Source organism: Arachis hypogaea, chromosome 14 (assembly GCF_003086295.3).
Source record: "Arachis hypogaea cultivar Tifrunner chromosome 14, arahy.Tifrunner.gnm2.J5K5, whole genome shotgun sequence".
Classification (NCBI taxonomy): domain Eukaryota; kingdom Viridiplantae; phylum Streptophyta; class Magnoliopsida; order Fabales; family Fabaceae; genus Arachis; species Arachis hypogaea.
Genome location: NC_092049.1, coordinates 120450262 through 120464369, shown reverse-complemented (window position 1 = coordinate 120464369; position 14108 = coordinate 120450262).

Genomic DNA, 14108 nt, shown 5'->3' with positions numbered 1-14108 from the left:
ATTCATTTAAAATCATTAAAACCTTGGCTTTCCGATTTGAGTAATAAAATAGGATCTAAGCCAAACCGAGTCACGTAATCATTTACTTCTTTCAAAGCCGTTTCCTTTACTTAGGCAAAACCAGCTTCAACCCCCATGATAAATTCTAAAGCGTTTCAACTGTTCAAAATTGTTTTAGTCTTGCAAAAGTTCAGAGTTCAAAGAGTACTTAAAACCTTTCTCAAAACATTTTAAAATAAAACTTGTCAATAGACATTTAGGTTCTTTCAAAGTCATTGAAACTTCTTTAATTGAAACCCCCAAGTCAAATTCAAAGGCATAAACCCTTTTCGCATTCAAACAGCTTTAAAACACAAGTTTCATCTAAATAACTTTCTCTTGAAAGAGATACAATGCCTTTCTTAAGAAGCAAGACTAAATCACAATTTCCTCTTTACTAACTCATTTCGAAAGCATGAATCATCCTTTTCTTGATAATTCAAATAAAATAGCAAAAGTCTTTAACTCATCATTTTCCAGACAATATTTCAATAAAGACTCGGATTTTATAGAAATTTCGGCAGCACCTCCCCTAAAACTTGGACTTTTGCCACCCGGTTCGGGTCCCAACTAAACCGTTTCTCATTCCTTTTCAACAGCTCAAAACCAGAAATCAATTCAAAAGCAAGCTAAATCCAACAGTCGCCTCAATGGCATACCTCAAGGAAACCATTTCAAAAATCAGCTCAATATCAACCGATTTAACTCATTTATAAAGCTTTAAAGAATCGGTTCAGCAATAAATCATTTATCAAAACCAGAGCAATTAAAGCAACCCAGGCTGGATTTCAATAGCATTCTATCTTTCACATCATCAAAATAATTGACTCAATTCAAACCAATCCTCAACGGATTAAACTCATTTCAAATATTTAAAGAATCAACTTCAAACATTACATTTCACAAGCCACACAACAATTCAGCCAAGCCAACATCCATAATCGTTCGAGTCAATCAAATAATACATAAGGCAGATACAATCACTAATTACACCATATCTCACATCAGTATCCATATGTAATAATTCCAATAATAAACTGTAGTTTTTGGAAAGCGCCCCTACCTCAAAACGCAAATTCCATAACTCAAACGCGTCACAGAGTCCTTTCCGCCTCAACCCGAAATCAACAATCAAAATCCCGATTCCGCGTGTCTTTCTCAATAGTAGAAACAGCCTCAACGCCACAAGTAAACTCGGGTTCTAACTCCTAGAACCATCAACATCACAATTACTTTATTACACGGAACAGAACACTAACGCAGAGCTCTCGAAACAGGAATACTTACTGAAACTAAGAAAGAACGGCTGAACCGAACCGCAGTGCCCTCTGAATCGGTTGGACGGTAGTCCCGGCAGTCAGCCCCAAGCAGCAGCGGCGATCTGAACCACACGCAGCGACGATGAAGTTCCAGGAAACTCAACAGAAGGGAAACTCAACTTAAAAGCCTTACTGGCAATGGAGCTCGGTGGCGGCAGTGGCGTTCCCGGCGGTTGAGGCTCGGCCAGAAGCTCCGGCGACACAGCAGCAGTGATGTTTTCCAGCGGCAGAGGCTTACTGGCGCACCCCATGAGCGGCGATAAAGTTCCCAACAGCAGCTGGGCTTCACGGCGGCAGAGTAAGCACAACTGGCAACGGCGCGGCTGGAGGTCACGGTGCGTACGGCGGCAACACGGAAGGACTCCGATGCAGTGGTTGGGCCTCAGCTCGGCCTCAGATCCATTCTCTCCTTCGCACGTCTCCCTTTCTCTCAACCTGGCTCGGCGACTCGCGGATGGACCGAATGATGGCGGCACGGGGACGGTGGCGCGACGGCGAGACGCGGGTCGACGGCAGGGCGCGGCGGCACGTTCTGTTCTCTCTTCCCTTGCGTGACAGCCCTCAAGGCGTGGCACGGCGGCGCGGCAAGATGGGACGGCAGCACTGAGCAGGACGACGGCGCGATGGCGGCGGTGAGACTAGCACGCCAGCGCGAGTTTTCCCTTCCTTCTCCCTTATTCTGCGGCCCCTTCCCCTTACCCCCATTCTTCTTTCTTTTTTCGTTCTTTCAGAGAGAAAGGAAGCTTTGTGTGTGTGTGCTGCCGCTGCTGGGTGTTTGGGGGGAAGGTTCGGTGGCTGTTAGGATTAGAGATTAGGGTTTCATGTTTTTGAAACTTAGGGTTAATGGTATTTTGGTAATTTCACATAAAATTGGGAATAATATAATAATTGAAACCCAAATTAAATCCAATACTAATTATATATAGAAAATACTATTTGCTCATCAATTTCACAAATTATTTTCAATAAAATGTCCAAATCTAAAATTTAGAAATAATATAATTAATTTCTCTATTTTCAAAAATAGCATTATCAATATATTAAAATATTGATTATTTAGTCCATATCATATAAAATCCTTATTATTTCATAACTATCAACTTTATAATGCAAATATAGGAAATAACCCAATAATTATAAGATTGGATAATAAATCCTAATTATTTCAAATTCAATTAATCAAAACTTGCTCTAAATTTCTTTAATAAAGAAATTTCTGAAATTAAAGCTGTGGAAGTATTGAATTTGAAATTAGCTAATAATAGCCCTTTTTCAAAAGTTTTGGGTCTTACATAATATCTAATCAAATAAAAAAGTATATACATTAAATTCTTTCAAATTTTAGATAACGAATGTTAAAATTAATTATTAGTAATAAACAATTAAATTCTATCATATAAAAATAATAACCAAACAACTTATTATTTAATTTTTTATTTATAAAAACGTTGGTTTTTTTAACTAACAGAGACTTTTATTTTTTATAATCTTTTTGTAAAAATAATTTGATATTATAATTTGTGGCACAATCTATAATATTAGAATCTAATTTTAAAAAACAATTATATTCTCATAATATTATTAAAGATAAAAATACTAGCGTAAAATAAAAGTTCAGAGACATGCATCTAATTAAAAAATGGAACCATGTAGGAGCGTTTGATATATGAAATTATAATATGAAGACTTGCTCCATTGTATGATTTGAGTGGCATTGTTCACATGTTCTTTACAACAATTCATTCGAATTATTGTCCTATCATAATAATCATAATAATAATAATAGTAAAAAAGTAAGACTTTTTTAGTTAAAAAAAATTAGGGTATAAAATATTTTTTGTTTTTAAAATTAAAATTTTTTAAAATATTTTTAAATTTTATTTTATTTTAATTTTATCTTAAAATTTTTTTATTTGAATCAAATATGCCTATTGTGACTAATTTTTCAAAAATTTTAGAATGAATTTAGCAACAATTTCACAAGAAAAGTTTTTAACACAAATAAATTAAGCATAGGTATCATGTATTATTGTTTGGTCTTAAATTTTTTGAAAATTTAGTTATAATTTGTAAAGGATATATTTGATATAAATAAAAAATTTTAAAGACAAAATTAAAACAAAATAAAACTTAAAAGTATTTTTAAAATTTTTAATAAATTTCAAAGACAAAAAATATATTTTACTCAAAAAATTAAGGACTACTAAAAGTTAATCATTTTAAATTATTTATTAATTATGTGTATATATGTGGTTTTTATTTATTTAAATTAAAAATTATTTTTCGTTTTACTTTGTTTTAGAAAAATTTACAATTTCATACTCATTGGTTACGAAATTGAGATAAAAAAAATTGTTTTCTATTTCGCAGAATAAGTGTGAAATTATTTTACGTATTTTTAATAAAATAGTTAATTTTTACAATAATTAAATTTATTATAATAAAGTAATTGAACTTATCTTAATAAAATAATCAAATTTTTTATCATAATATAATTAAATAGTTTGATAAACATCAAATATATATTCTGATTTTATACAAATTTTTAATGTCCATATAATACAATTATACTTCAAATTTGTTTGGGCGTTATTTTTAAAAAATATTTTTTTAAATAATATCTTTTTAAAAGATATTTTATAAAAATAAAAAATAATTTTATATTTAAATATTTTATGTAAAAAAAATTTTATTTATCAATTATATTTAGATAAAATAAGACAAATGTATTTTTTTGTTCATTTATTATATGAAAAATATTTTTTTTAACAAAAGAAAAGATCTTTTAAAAAAAATGTAAATTATAATTTTTTAAAAAAGTAATTTTTTATTTTTTAATATTTTTATTTTTACTACTAAAAATTTATTAAATATATTAAAAAATAAAAAAAAATCTTTTTTATTAAAAAAAATTAATTAAAATAATGATATCCAAACAAACATTTAATATTAATTAATTGATATGTGTATCAAGATTTTACCAATGATTATTGTCTTAAAAATATCTTCTAAAAATATAATCTACAAATAACAAAATATATTTTTATAATAAAAAATAAAGTATTCAGTATTAACAAAACCCAAGTAAATTTCAAAAAAAAAAAAAAAAAAAGAAAGAAAAAGAAGAGATGGAAGGCATTATTAATTACAAGAGGTGGCGGTCCAAGAACATAGACATAGACTAAGGAACGTTCAGAAAAGGTTCAACATAGTCGGCTGTGGCTATCGGCTGTGGCTAGTTGCCATAGATCACAGTGTCATTTATAAAACAGTAAATTCCATGTTCTTGGAGTTGCAGCACATGCACATTTATGTAACTTGTGAATTTTTAGAGGAGATCTAATTATTTATCATCTCCTTAAATAAATATTAGAAATTTAAATTATATTTTATATATATTAATTTATTGATCAACAATAAATTTTTAAATAAAATTTAGATTTATAATAAATTATTTAATTTATTGAACTAAAAAATATTATAAAAAAATTAAGATAGCATAACCATCTTCAGTCACATTTGATTTTTTGTCAATTATATTCTTATATTAATGTTAGTCACATCTAATTATTCAATATCAATTTATTTTTATTATAAAATTGTTATTTTAACCTTCACTTTTAAAAGGTTTAGAATTTAAATTCAGTATTTAAAATTTAAAATTTTAAATAAAATATATTTTAAAGAATTGATTAATATTATCTAAAAAATAATTAATTTTCTTATTTAAAATTATAAAAAAGGAACGAAACGAAAAATGTTAGCTAAGATAACAACAATACAACATTAAGCCTTTTCATGCCATACCAAAATGAATACCGGTAGGAACAATAATAATAATAATAATAATAATAATAATAATAATAATAATAATAATAATAATAATAATAATATAACACATATTTGAGTAAAATATTATAAATATTTATCAAATGTATAGCACGTACTTATTGAAAGTAATAGTATAATAAAGATGATGCTTTTAAACACTAAGAAAAAAAAGTGGTTGTGAAAGCTTAGGAGTTACGAATAGTTCTTTTGTGTTGTAACACAATAGATTAGGTGTATATTTAGTTATTTACATATAAAAAGTAGGAGTAGAAGGATATGTATCACATCTAACATGAATAAAGAGATGCATGTAAATCATGTAAGTTACATCGACAAAGAGAACGGTGGTTTAGGTGACTTCCAAATTTCAAATATAAGTTACGCATGGTGGTTTATATATACAAGAGAATAGAGGCAAAGGATTCGACGGTTACGTTCTAACTTTTAGACAATTAAATAATTACATAACAAAATATGTTTTTTTTAATATTTATTAAATAATTTTTATTTAATTTTAATTATAAATTAATTTTTTATATATTATTTAACTATAACATTTATTTTTTATTTTATAAATTATTATTTTATTATTTATTTATTATGTTTATTAAAGATTAGACATAAAAAGAGTAAAATATTATTTTTATTCCCAATATTTAAGTGAATCTCAAAGTTGTCTCTAACGTTTAAATCGTCCTATTTAAGTTTCTAATGTTTTAAAATTGGCTCAATGTTATCCTGCCATTAGGGATCTGTTAACAGAATTGACAGTAAAACAAAATTGAGACAATTTTAAAATGTTAGAGACTTAAATAGGACGAAACATTGAGGACAAAAACGATACATAGAAATAAATTTTAATTTTATCCTTCAATAATATCAAATTTTTATGATACATGGTTATTCAATTATTTTTAATCACATCTAAGTAAATTATACTTAATCACATTACTTTTATTCTAAATAATTTTTTTTTTATAATTTTACTATTAAAAATTTTTACTCATCATGAAATGTTTGTAGAATAACTAGTACATAAACTTGCAGAAAAGAAAAAAAATAATACATATACATAAAGTATAAATTGTACCTTTTATCTCTAATGTATCATAATTCTTTAATGTTTAATTTAGTTAAACTTTATTTTTAATAATTTTAATCTTTTCTTCAATAATTTTAATTTTTTTACGACAAATAATTATTGAATTTATTTTTTAATTTTGCTCTTAATAAAAAATAAATTCACTTCAAAAAAAATAATGTGATTAAGAATAAAATAAAAAATAATTAAATAATTATCTACCGTAAAAATTTGATATTATTGAAGAATAAAATTAAAAATAAAGTTTAACTAAATTAAACATCGAAGAATTTCGATACATTAGAGACAAAATGTACAATTTATACTTTATTGTATATGTATTATTTTTTTCTTTTCTGTAAATTTATATACTAGTCATTTTATAAATATTTCATGATGAGCAAAAATTTTTAAGAGTAAAATTATAAAAAATAAATTTATTTAGAATGAAACTAATGTGATTAAGTATAATTTACTTAGATGTGATTAAAAAAATAATTGAATAACTATGTACAGTAAAAAATTGATATTATTAAAGGATAAAATTAAAATTTATTTTATGTATTATCTTTGTCCCCAACGTTTTCCTCCTATTTAAGTCCCTAACATTTCAAAATCGTCTCAATTTTGTCCCGCCGTTAATTCAGATCCTTAACAGCAGGACAACATTGAGTCAATTTTAAAACGTTAAGGACTTAAATAGGACGATTTAAACGTTAGGGACAACTATGGGGCTTACCCCAAATGTTGGAGACAAAAAGATACTTTACTCGACATAAAAACAACAACAAAATATATCTTTCTTTCATTAATCGTGACTTCCATAAATATTTTGGTAATTCGAATCAATGAGTCTTTTTTATCTCGATCCGTTACATCCGTAAACGCGAGAAAAATTGCGTTTCTTGGTAATTCAATCGATTGAATTGCACCATAGGATGTGAGTTTTTTCTTATTCAGTTGATTGAATTTCACAAAACAACAAGGGTGTTTTCTTATTTAACTGGCAATTGAATAAGAAAATACCCTTATTGACACTACCAATTGATTGAATAAGAAAAAATTCAAATTCTATAGCGCAATTCAATCGATTGTGTAATAATTCCAATTGATTGAATTTTGAGAAATCCATATTGTTGTGCGAAATTCAATCGATTGTATTACACCTCTAATCGATTGTGTTGTACGTTCAATTGATTGAATTACTAAAAAATAGAATTTCTCTGGCGTTTAGAGATGTAACGGATCAAGGATAAAAAACTCGTTAATTTGCATTGTCAAAATATTTATGAAGGTCACGATTAATAGAAGATCTATTTCGTTGTTGTTTTTGTTTCTAAAATTTAATAAATATGAGAGATAAATAATAAAATAATAATTTATCAAATAGAAGATAAATTTTATAATTAAATAATATATAAAAAATTAAGTTATAAATAAAATTAAATAAAAATTATTTAATAATTATTAAAATTTAAAAAATATTTTTTGTTATTAAATTATTTAATAGGACAAATATTAGGGACCATCCCGAAAATAGAGTAGAAGTAGGAGGGTATGTGTTCATACCCTAGCCCAACACTAAGGCCCAGGTCCAAATAAAAAGGCCCAATCCAAAGACTGGCCCTCATGCGACACCGACCTTCTCTCAAGAAGTCGGATCTAACCACAACCTGCTCTAAGGAAGTCGGGAGTAAAGATTAGCTGGCAGATAACACCCATTCAAATAAGTAACTGCCCCTAAAATCTCTCAACCCACTTCTAGGAGCTATATCTCAACTTCCCTAAGATAAAGGGACGGTTATCCTCCTTAAAAGGTGGAACTACTTCAACGGTGATTATTGGTTCACCACTATAAATACACAGACACCCCTAAGGTATCTCTAAGTTCCAGTATTCTCAAAACTTGCTTAGACCCTTGTTAACTTAAGTATCGGAGTGTCTTTGCAGGTACCACCCCCCATTCTCGCACTTCCACAAGTCGGACAGAGGCTCCCTGACACTCACCCAGTCGGAGACTTCCTCAATCAGACGATTGGGCCAACCCAGCGAGTCCAGCCCATTAATCTCCGGTTACCCATCGTAACATTGGCGCCGTTGCCGAGGACCCGAGAGATGACCAGTGATGGCGGACCATTCACCCGAAGATGGCTACACAGCGTCTGATTCTGAGCAAGAGAATTTGGACATTGGGAACGACAACGCTGACATAGCCACCCACCAAGGGGCAACCAACCAGCATAGAGAGGGTACCTCTGGGTTGAGAGACCCAAAGGCAAACTCTTCTGAAGGGCGCGAGTCAGGAAAAGAAGGATAACCCCATGTGGCCGATTTCATGGGATTGTTCCATGGCCACCAAGGGCGCTTGGAACAGTTGGAGCAAGAGTTAGAGCGACAGCGAGAGGCAGAGAGAAACTTGAGGAACGAGATAGAGTGACGAAAAGAGTTAAAAGAAAAACTCTTAAGGCTGGAGTCCACTCTCAAAAGTCGAAGCTCCCGCAGCGACCGAGTAGATTCTCCCCTCGGAGGAGAAGACCCGTTTAGCGAGGACATCATGAGGGCCAAAGTTCCAAGGAACTTTAAAAGCCCTGATATGGACCTCTATGATGGAACCACTAATCCAAAGCATCATTTAAGCAACTTCAAAAGTCGGATGTACCTGGCCGACGCTTCTGATGCCACTCGCTGCAAGGCTTTCCCAACCACCTTGACAAAAGCAGCGCTGAAGTGGTTCGACAGTCTTCCCCCAAGGTCGATCACTAGCTTCGACGACCTCTCGCGGAAGTTCCTGATGCGATTCTCCTTCCAGAAGGACAAAGTAAAGCATGCACCGAGCCTCCTGGGAGTAAAACAGGAGGTCAGAGAACCTTTAAGAGGTTCAATAAAGCATGCTTAGAGATTCAAGACCTGCCCACGGAGGCAGTAATTATGGGCCTGGTAAATGGACTTCGAGAAGGCCCCTTATCCCAGTCCATATCAAAAAGGCACCCGACCTCCTTACGTGATGTACAAGAGAGGGCTGAGAAGTACATCAACATGGAGGAAAACGCCAGACTTCGAGAGCCGAACTGGCGACCTGGGCACCCTCACTCGTCGAAAGAGAAAGAGAGAGAGCCCAAGAAAAAAGAGAAAGTCGGCCCTGAAAGGCCCAGGAGATATCACTCCTATACTCCTCTACGAGTTTTCCTGGTAGATGTATACAGAAAAATTTGCCATACTGAAAGGATACCACCTCCTAGACCCATTAAAAATAAAAAAGGGGGAGTCGTGGCGACTACTGTGAGTACCATAAGATATATGGTCACTCAACGAATGATTGTTACGACCTTAAAAATGTAATAGAAAAGTTGGCCAGAGAAGGTCGGCTTGATAGATATCTTATGGAAAGGTCGGACCATCACGGAAAAAGAAAGCGAGATGACGATGACCGAAGGGACCCACCATCTCAGACCCCGGAAAAACATATACATATGATCTCATGAGGATTCGGTGGAGGCAGCCTCACAAAGTCATCTCGCAAGAGGCACTTGAAGGAAGTCTACTAGGTCGGGGGCGAGGCTCCCGACCTCCCCACCATCTCATTCACCAAAGAGGATAGGCAAGGAATCATTCCTGGATACGACGACCCAGTAGTGATAACTATGGTCCTTGCAAACGCCCATCTTCACAGAACCCTGGTAGATCAGGGGAGCTCAACCGACATCCTTTTCAAGCCAGCATTCGATAAGCTGGGGTTGGATGAAAAGGAGTTAAGAGTTTACCCTGACACCCTGTATGGACTGGGGGATACACCAATAAAACCACTAGGATTCATACCCCTCTACACAACTTTTGAAAAAGGGGGAAAATCCAAAACTCTGAGCATCGACTTCATAGTCGTCGATGTGGGGTCAACCTACAATGCCTTAATCGGCAGAACTATCCTAAATCGGCTCGGGACAGTGGTGTCCACCCCTCATCTTTGCATGAAATTTTCAACACCAGAGAGAATAGCAACCATTAGGGGAGACCAGAAATTGGCAAGGAAATGCTAAAATGAAAGCTTGAACCTGAGAGGAAAAGGCAAGGAGGTGCACACAATTGAGCTCGGAGGAGTCAGAGCCAAGGAAGAGTTGAGACCACAACCCGGGGGAAAAATTGAGGAAGTACAGGTCGGAGAAGAGGAAGGAAAAAATACCAACATAGGAGCCAACCTGAAAGAAGATTTGAAGAAAAATCTTATAAAGCTCCTACAAGAAATTTCCGACCTCTTCGCCTGGAAAGCCTCCGACATGCCAGGGGTAGATCCCGAGCTCATGTCGCACAAGCTATCAGTGTACCCCGGTTCGTGACCCGTTCAGCAAAGAAGAAGGAAGCTTGGACATGAACGAGCTCAAGTAGTGGAAGAACAAGTGCAAGCCCTCCTAGAAGCTGGGTTCATCAAGGAGGTCAAATATCCGGCGTGGCTGACAAATGTGGTGCTAGTAAAAAAACAAAACGGTAAGTGGAGAATGTGCGTCGATTACACCGACTTGAACAAGGCATGTCCCAAAGACCCATATCCACTTCCAAACTACTCTAGTAGACTCTAGCTCAGGGTATCAGTACTTGTCGTTTATGGATGCATACTCGGGATATAATCAAATCCCGATGTACAAGCCGGATCAAGAAAAAACATCATTCATCATGCCTAGAGCAAACTACTGCTATGTGGTCATGCCTTTTGGGTTAAAAATGCTGAAGCCACATATCAAAGGCTAATGAATAAGGTGTTTGCTCCTCACCTTGAAAATTTAATGGAAGTTTACGTAGACGATATGCTAGTAAAAACCAAGGATGAGACCGACCTCCTGGCTGACCTTTCGCAAGTTTTCAGGACCATAAGGATGCACGGGATGAGACTTAATCCTGCAAAATACACCTTCGCGATGGAGGCAGAAAAATTTCTAGGATTCATGCTTACACAAAGGGGAATCGAAGCTAATCCTAACAAGTGTAAAGCAGTCCTAGAAATGAAAAGCCCAACTTGGTTAAAGGAGGGCCAACAGCTAAACGGCCAACTTGCCGCCCTCCCCAGGTTCTTGGCGGGATCAGCATTGAGATCCCTACCACTTTTCTCTCTACTAAGAAAGGATGCCAATTCGAATGGACTCCTGACTGCGAAGAAGCAATCCAGGAGTTCAAAAGGTTTTTAAGCCAACCTCCCATTCTGACTCGACCTAAAGTCGGGGAAGCACTCGTCCTGTATTTGTCCGTAGCAGACAAAGCTGTAGCATCAGCTCTACTCAGGAAGACGAGGTCAGGAAGCATTCTGTACATTTCACCTGCAAAGTCCTATAAGGCCCTGAATTAAGGTATCAAAAGCTCGAGAAGTTTGCGTATGCCTTAATAGTAGCCTCTCGAAGGTTACGGCCTTATTTTCAAGCGCACACAATAAGAGTTCGAACGAACCAGCGCATGAAGCAAATCCTTCAGAAAACGGATATTGCGGATAGAATGGTTCAATGGGCAATAGAACTATCCGAGTTCGACTTAAAGTACGAACCTCAGACGGCGATCAAAGCTCAATGCCTCACTGACTTCGTAGCAGAATATGCGGGAGATCAAGAGGAAGAAACCACTGCGTGGGAGCTATACGTAGATGGATCCTCTAACAAAGTCGGAAGCGGTGCAGGCATAATACTAGTCAACCAAGGAGGAACGCAAATAGAAGTTTCCCTCAAATTCGACTTTCCAGCTTCTAACAATTAGGCAGAATATGAAGCCTTGATTGCAGGATTAAAGCTGGCAGAAGAAGTCAGTGCAACCAAGGTAGTCGTGTTCAGGGACTCTCAGGTGATAACTTCCCAAATAAATGGAGAATATCAGGCTAAAGACCCCAATATGAAGATGTACTTGGACAAAACCTTGGAGTATCTCAGGTGCTTTGCAGAAACCGAGGTCAAGCATATAACTCGGGATCTCAACAGCAGAGCAGACGCCCTCTCCAAGTTAGCAAGTACCAAGCTGTAACACCCCAATTAGCCTAAGATTTACCTCATGTCGTAAAGCAAAGATTAATCAAGGATTATGACAGTTCTAAGCTCATACATATGATATATAGAAGGAATAATATTATCTAGAAGCCTGATGGAGGATATAGCTCAAATTCAGGATTTTAAAGTGCAAAATAAACTAACGAAACGTCTAATTTAAAGCACAAGAAACAGGTGTGATATAATCAAGGATAATAATATAATAGCGTAATATCATAAGAAACTAGCCACGGCTCGCGGAGTTTAAGCCGGCTAGCTAAATATACTGACAAAAGGAAACTGAAGTTTAAAATGGCTTATACAAGTTTTGTTCTCTCTCAAACACAAGCCTATAGGCCAAAATAAAAATACAAAAGTGAGAGACATATACAAATAAACAAAAGAGACTCAAAAGGAATTATCCGGATCTTCCACTTCTGTCACCACCCAAACAACTCACCGAGGTGGGTTGCGACCTGCATCTGAAAAACACAATAGAAATATGGTATGAGAAACGGAAGTTCTCAGTATGGTAACAGTTTCCAGTGATGTAGGATATAAGACCCCGGAAAGCCAAAGGCAATCCTAGATTCCATATCCATCACAAGATTCAAACTTAAAGCATTCTAAAACAAATAAGCATAATTATATAAAACCCTAACCAAACTTAAACCATAGCACCATAAAAGGGTAATCTATCTTAGGAAATTTCTAATCTAATCAAACACCGCTGTCCCACAGCCTTCACCAACCGATCCGCCATGCGATCCCATCGCCACCGCCTCCCAAACCTCCTCAATCCCAGTAAAAGCACAAGTATATACAATACAAGTAAATCAGAAGTAGAGGCATATATAGCGATTAATACAATTAGCAATTAGACATGTTAAACAGATAGGGAAAACAATATCAAGTCGGCAAAGCATACAAACAGGTAGAAAATGCACATGATGAATCCCTGCCCTACTGGCTATGATATCACATTGTCGGTTCAACTGCCAACCTGACACATCTCCATGGAGATGTTGCCCTTCGGAATCATGGTGTGAGAACCCCCGAGATATAGTGCTCGGATCACTATCCAGGGTTTTGCGCCTGTACGCTCTGATGATCCGAAGGGATGTGAGCGGGATCTATTGCCACCGACCTCACATCTAAGCGCAAGCGGGATGAACCACCACTCTTACGCCGCCGCCGCTACTTCAACAGGTGGGATCCAACCTCGGCCCCTACCGGGCGCATAGCGTCTCATAATCTCAATGAAAAAGTGGTACAGTGGTTTTCAAAAATATTTTTAGTGCAAGATGGATCCATCACTTCATTCAGAGTTCTCGACTCTTTTCAACCACTGTTCATTCACATTTCAGTTCCTTGCTTTCGCATCTCATTCATCAACCATTCATCACACATCATCAAACCTTCCCCAGTACAACAGAAACCTAGTACTCCGTTCGCTAACTTTTTCCAAATAATAGTGTCCAAAACCCTTAAACCATTTCCCATGTTTGAGCACCCAAAAAAAATATGCCCAAAAGTCTTTAAAAAGTGTTATAGAAGCTTACAACCTTGTTGAAAAGGTGAAATAGTTGAAAACAAAGCAAAATTTGAGAAACTGGGTGTGTTCGTCCGCACAGGGGTGTGCGTGCGCACGCCCAGAAAATTTTTAAAGGTGTGCGTACGCACAGGGGTGTGCGGACGCACAGGGGTGTGTGTATGCACAGTTGTCAAAACTCAAAATGGTCTATTCACTTGCACAACCTGTGCCAGCGCCCCCAACGGACTGGCCTTCCCAACGTGTGCATCCGCACAGGTCTGTGCGTACGCACATGTTGTAATTTTCCATTG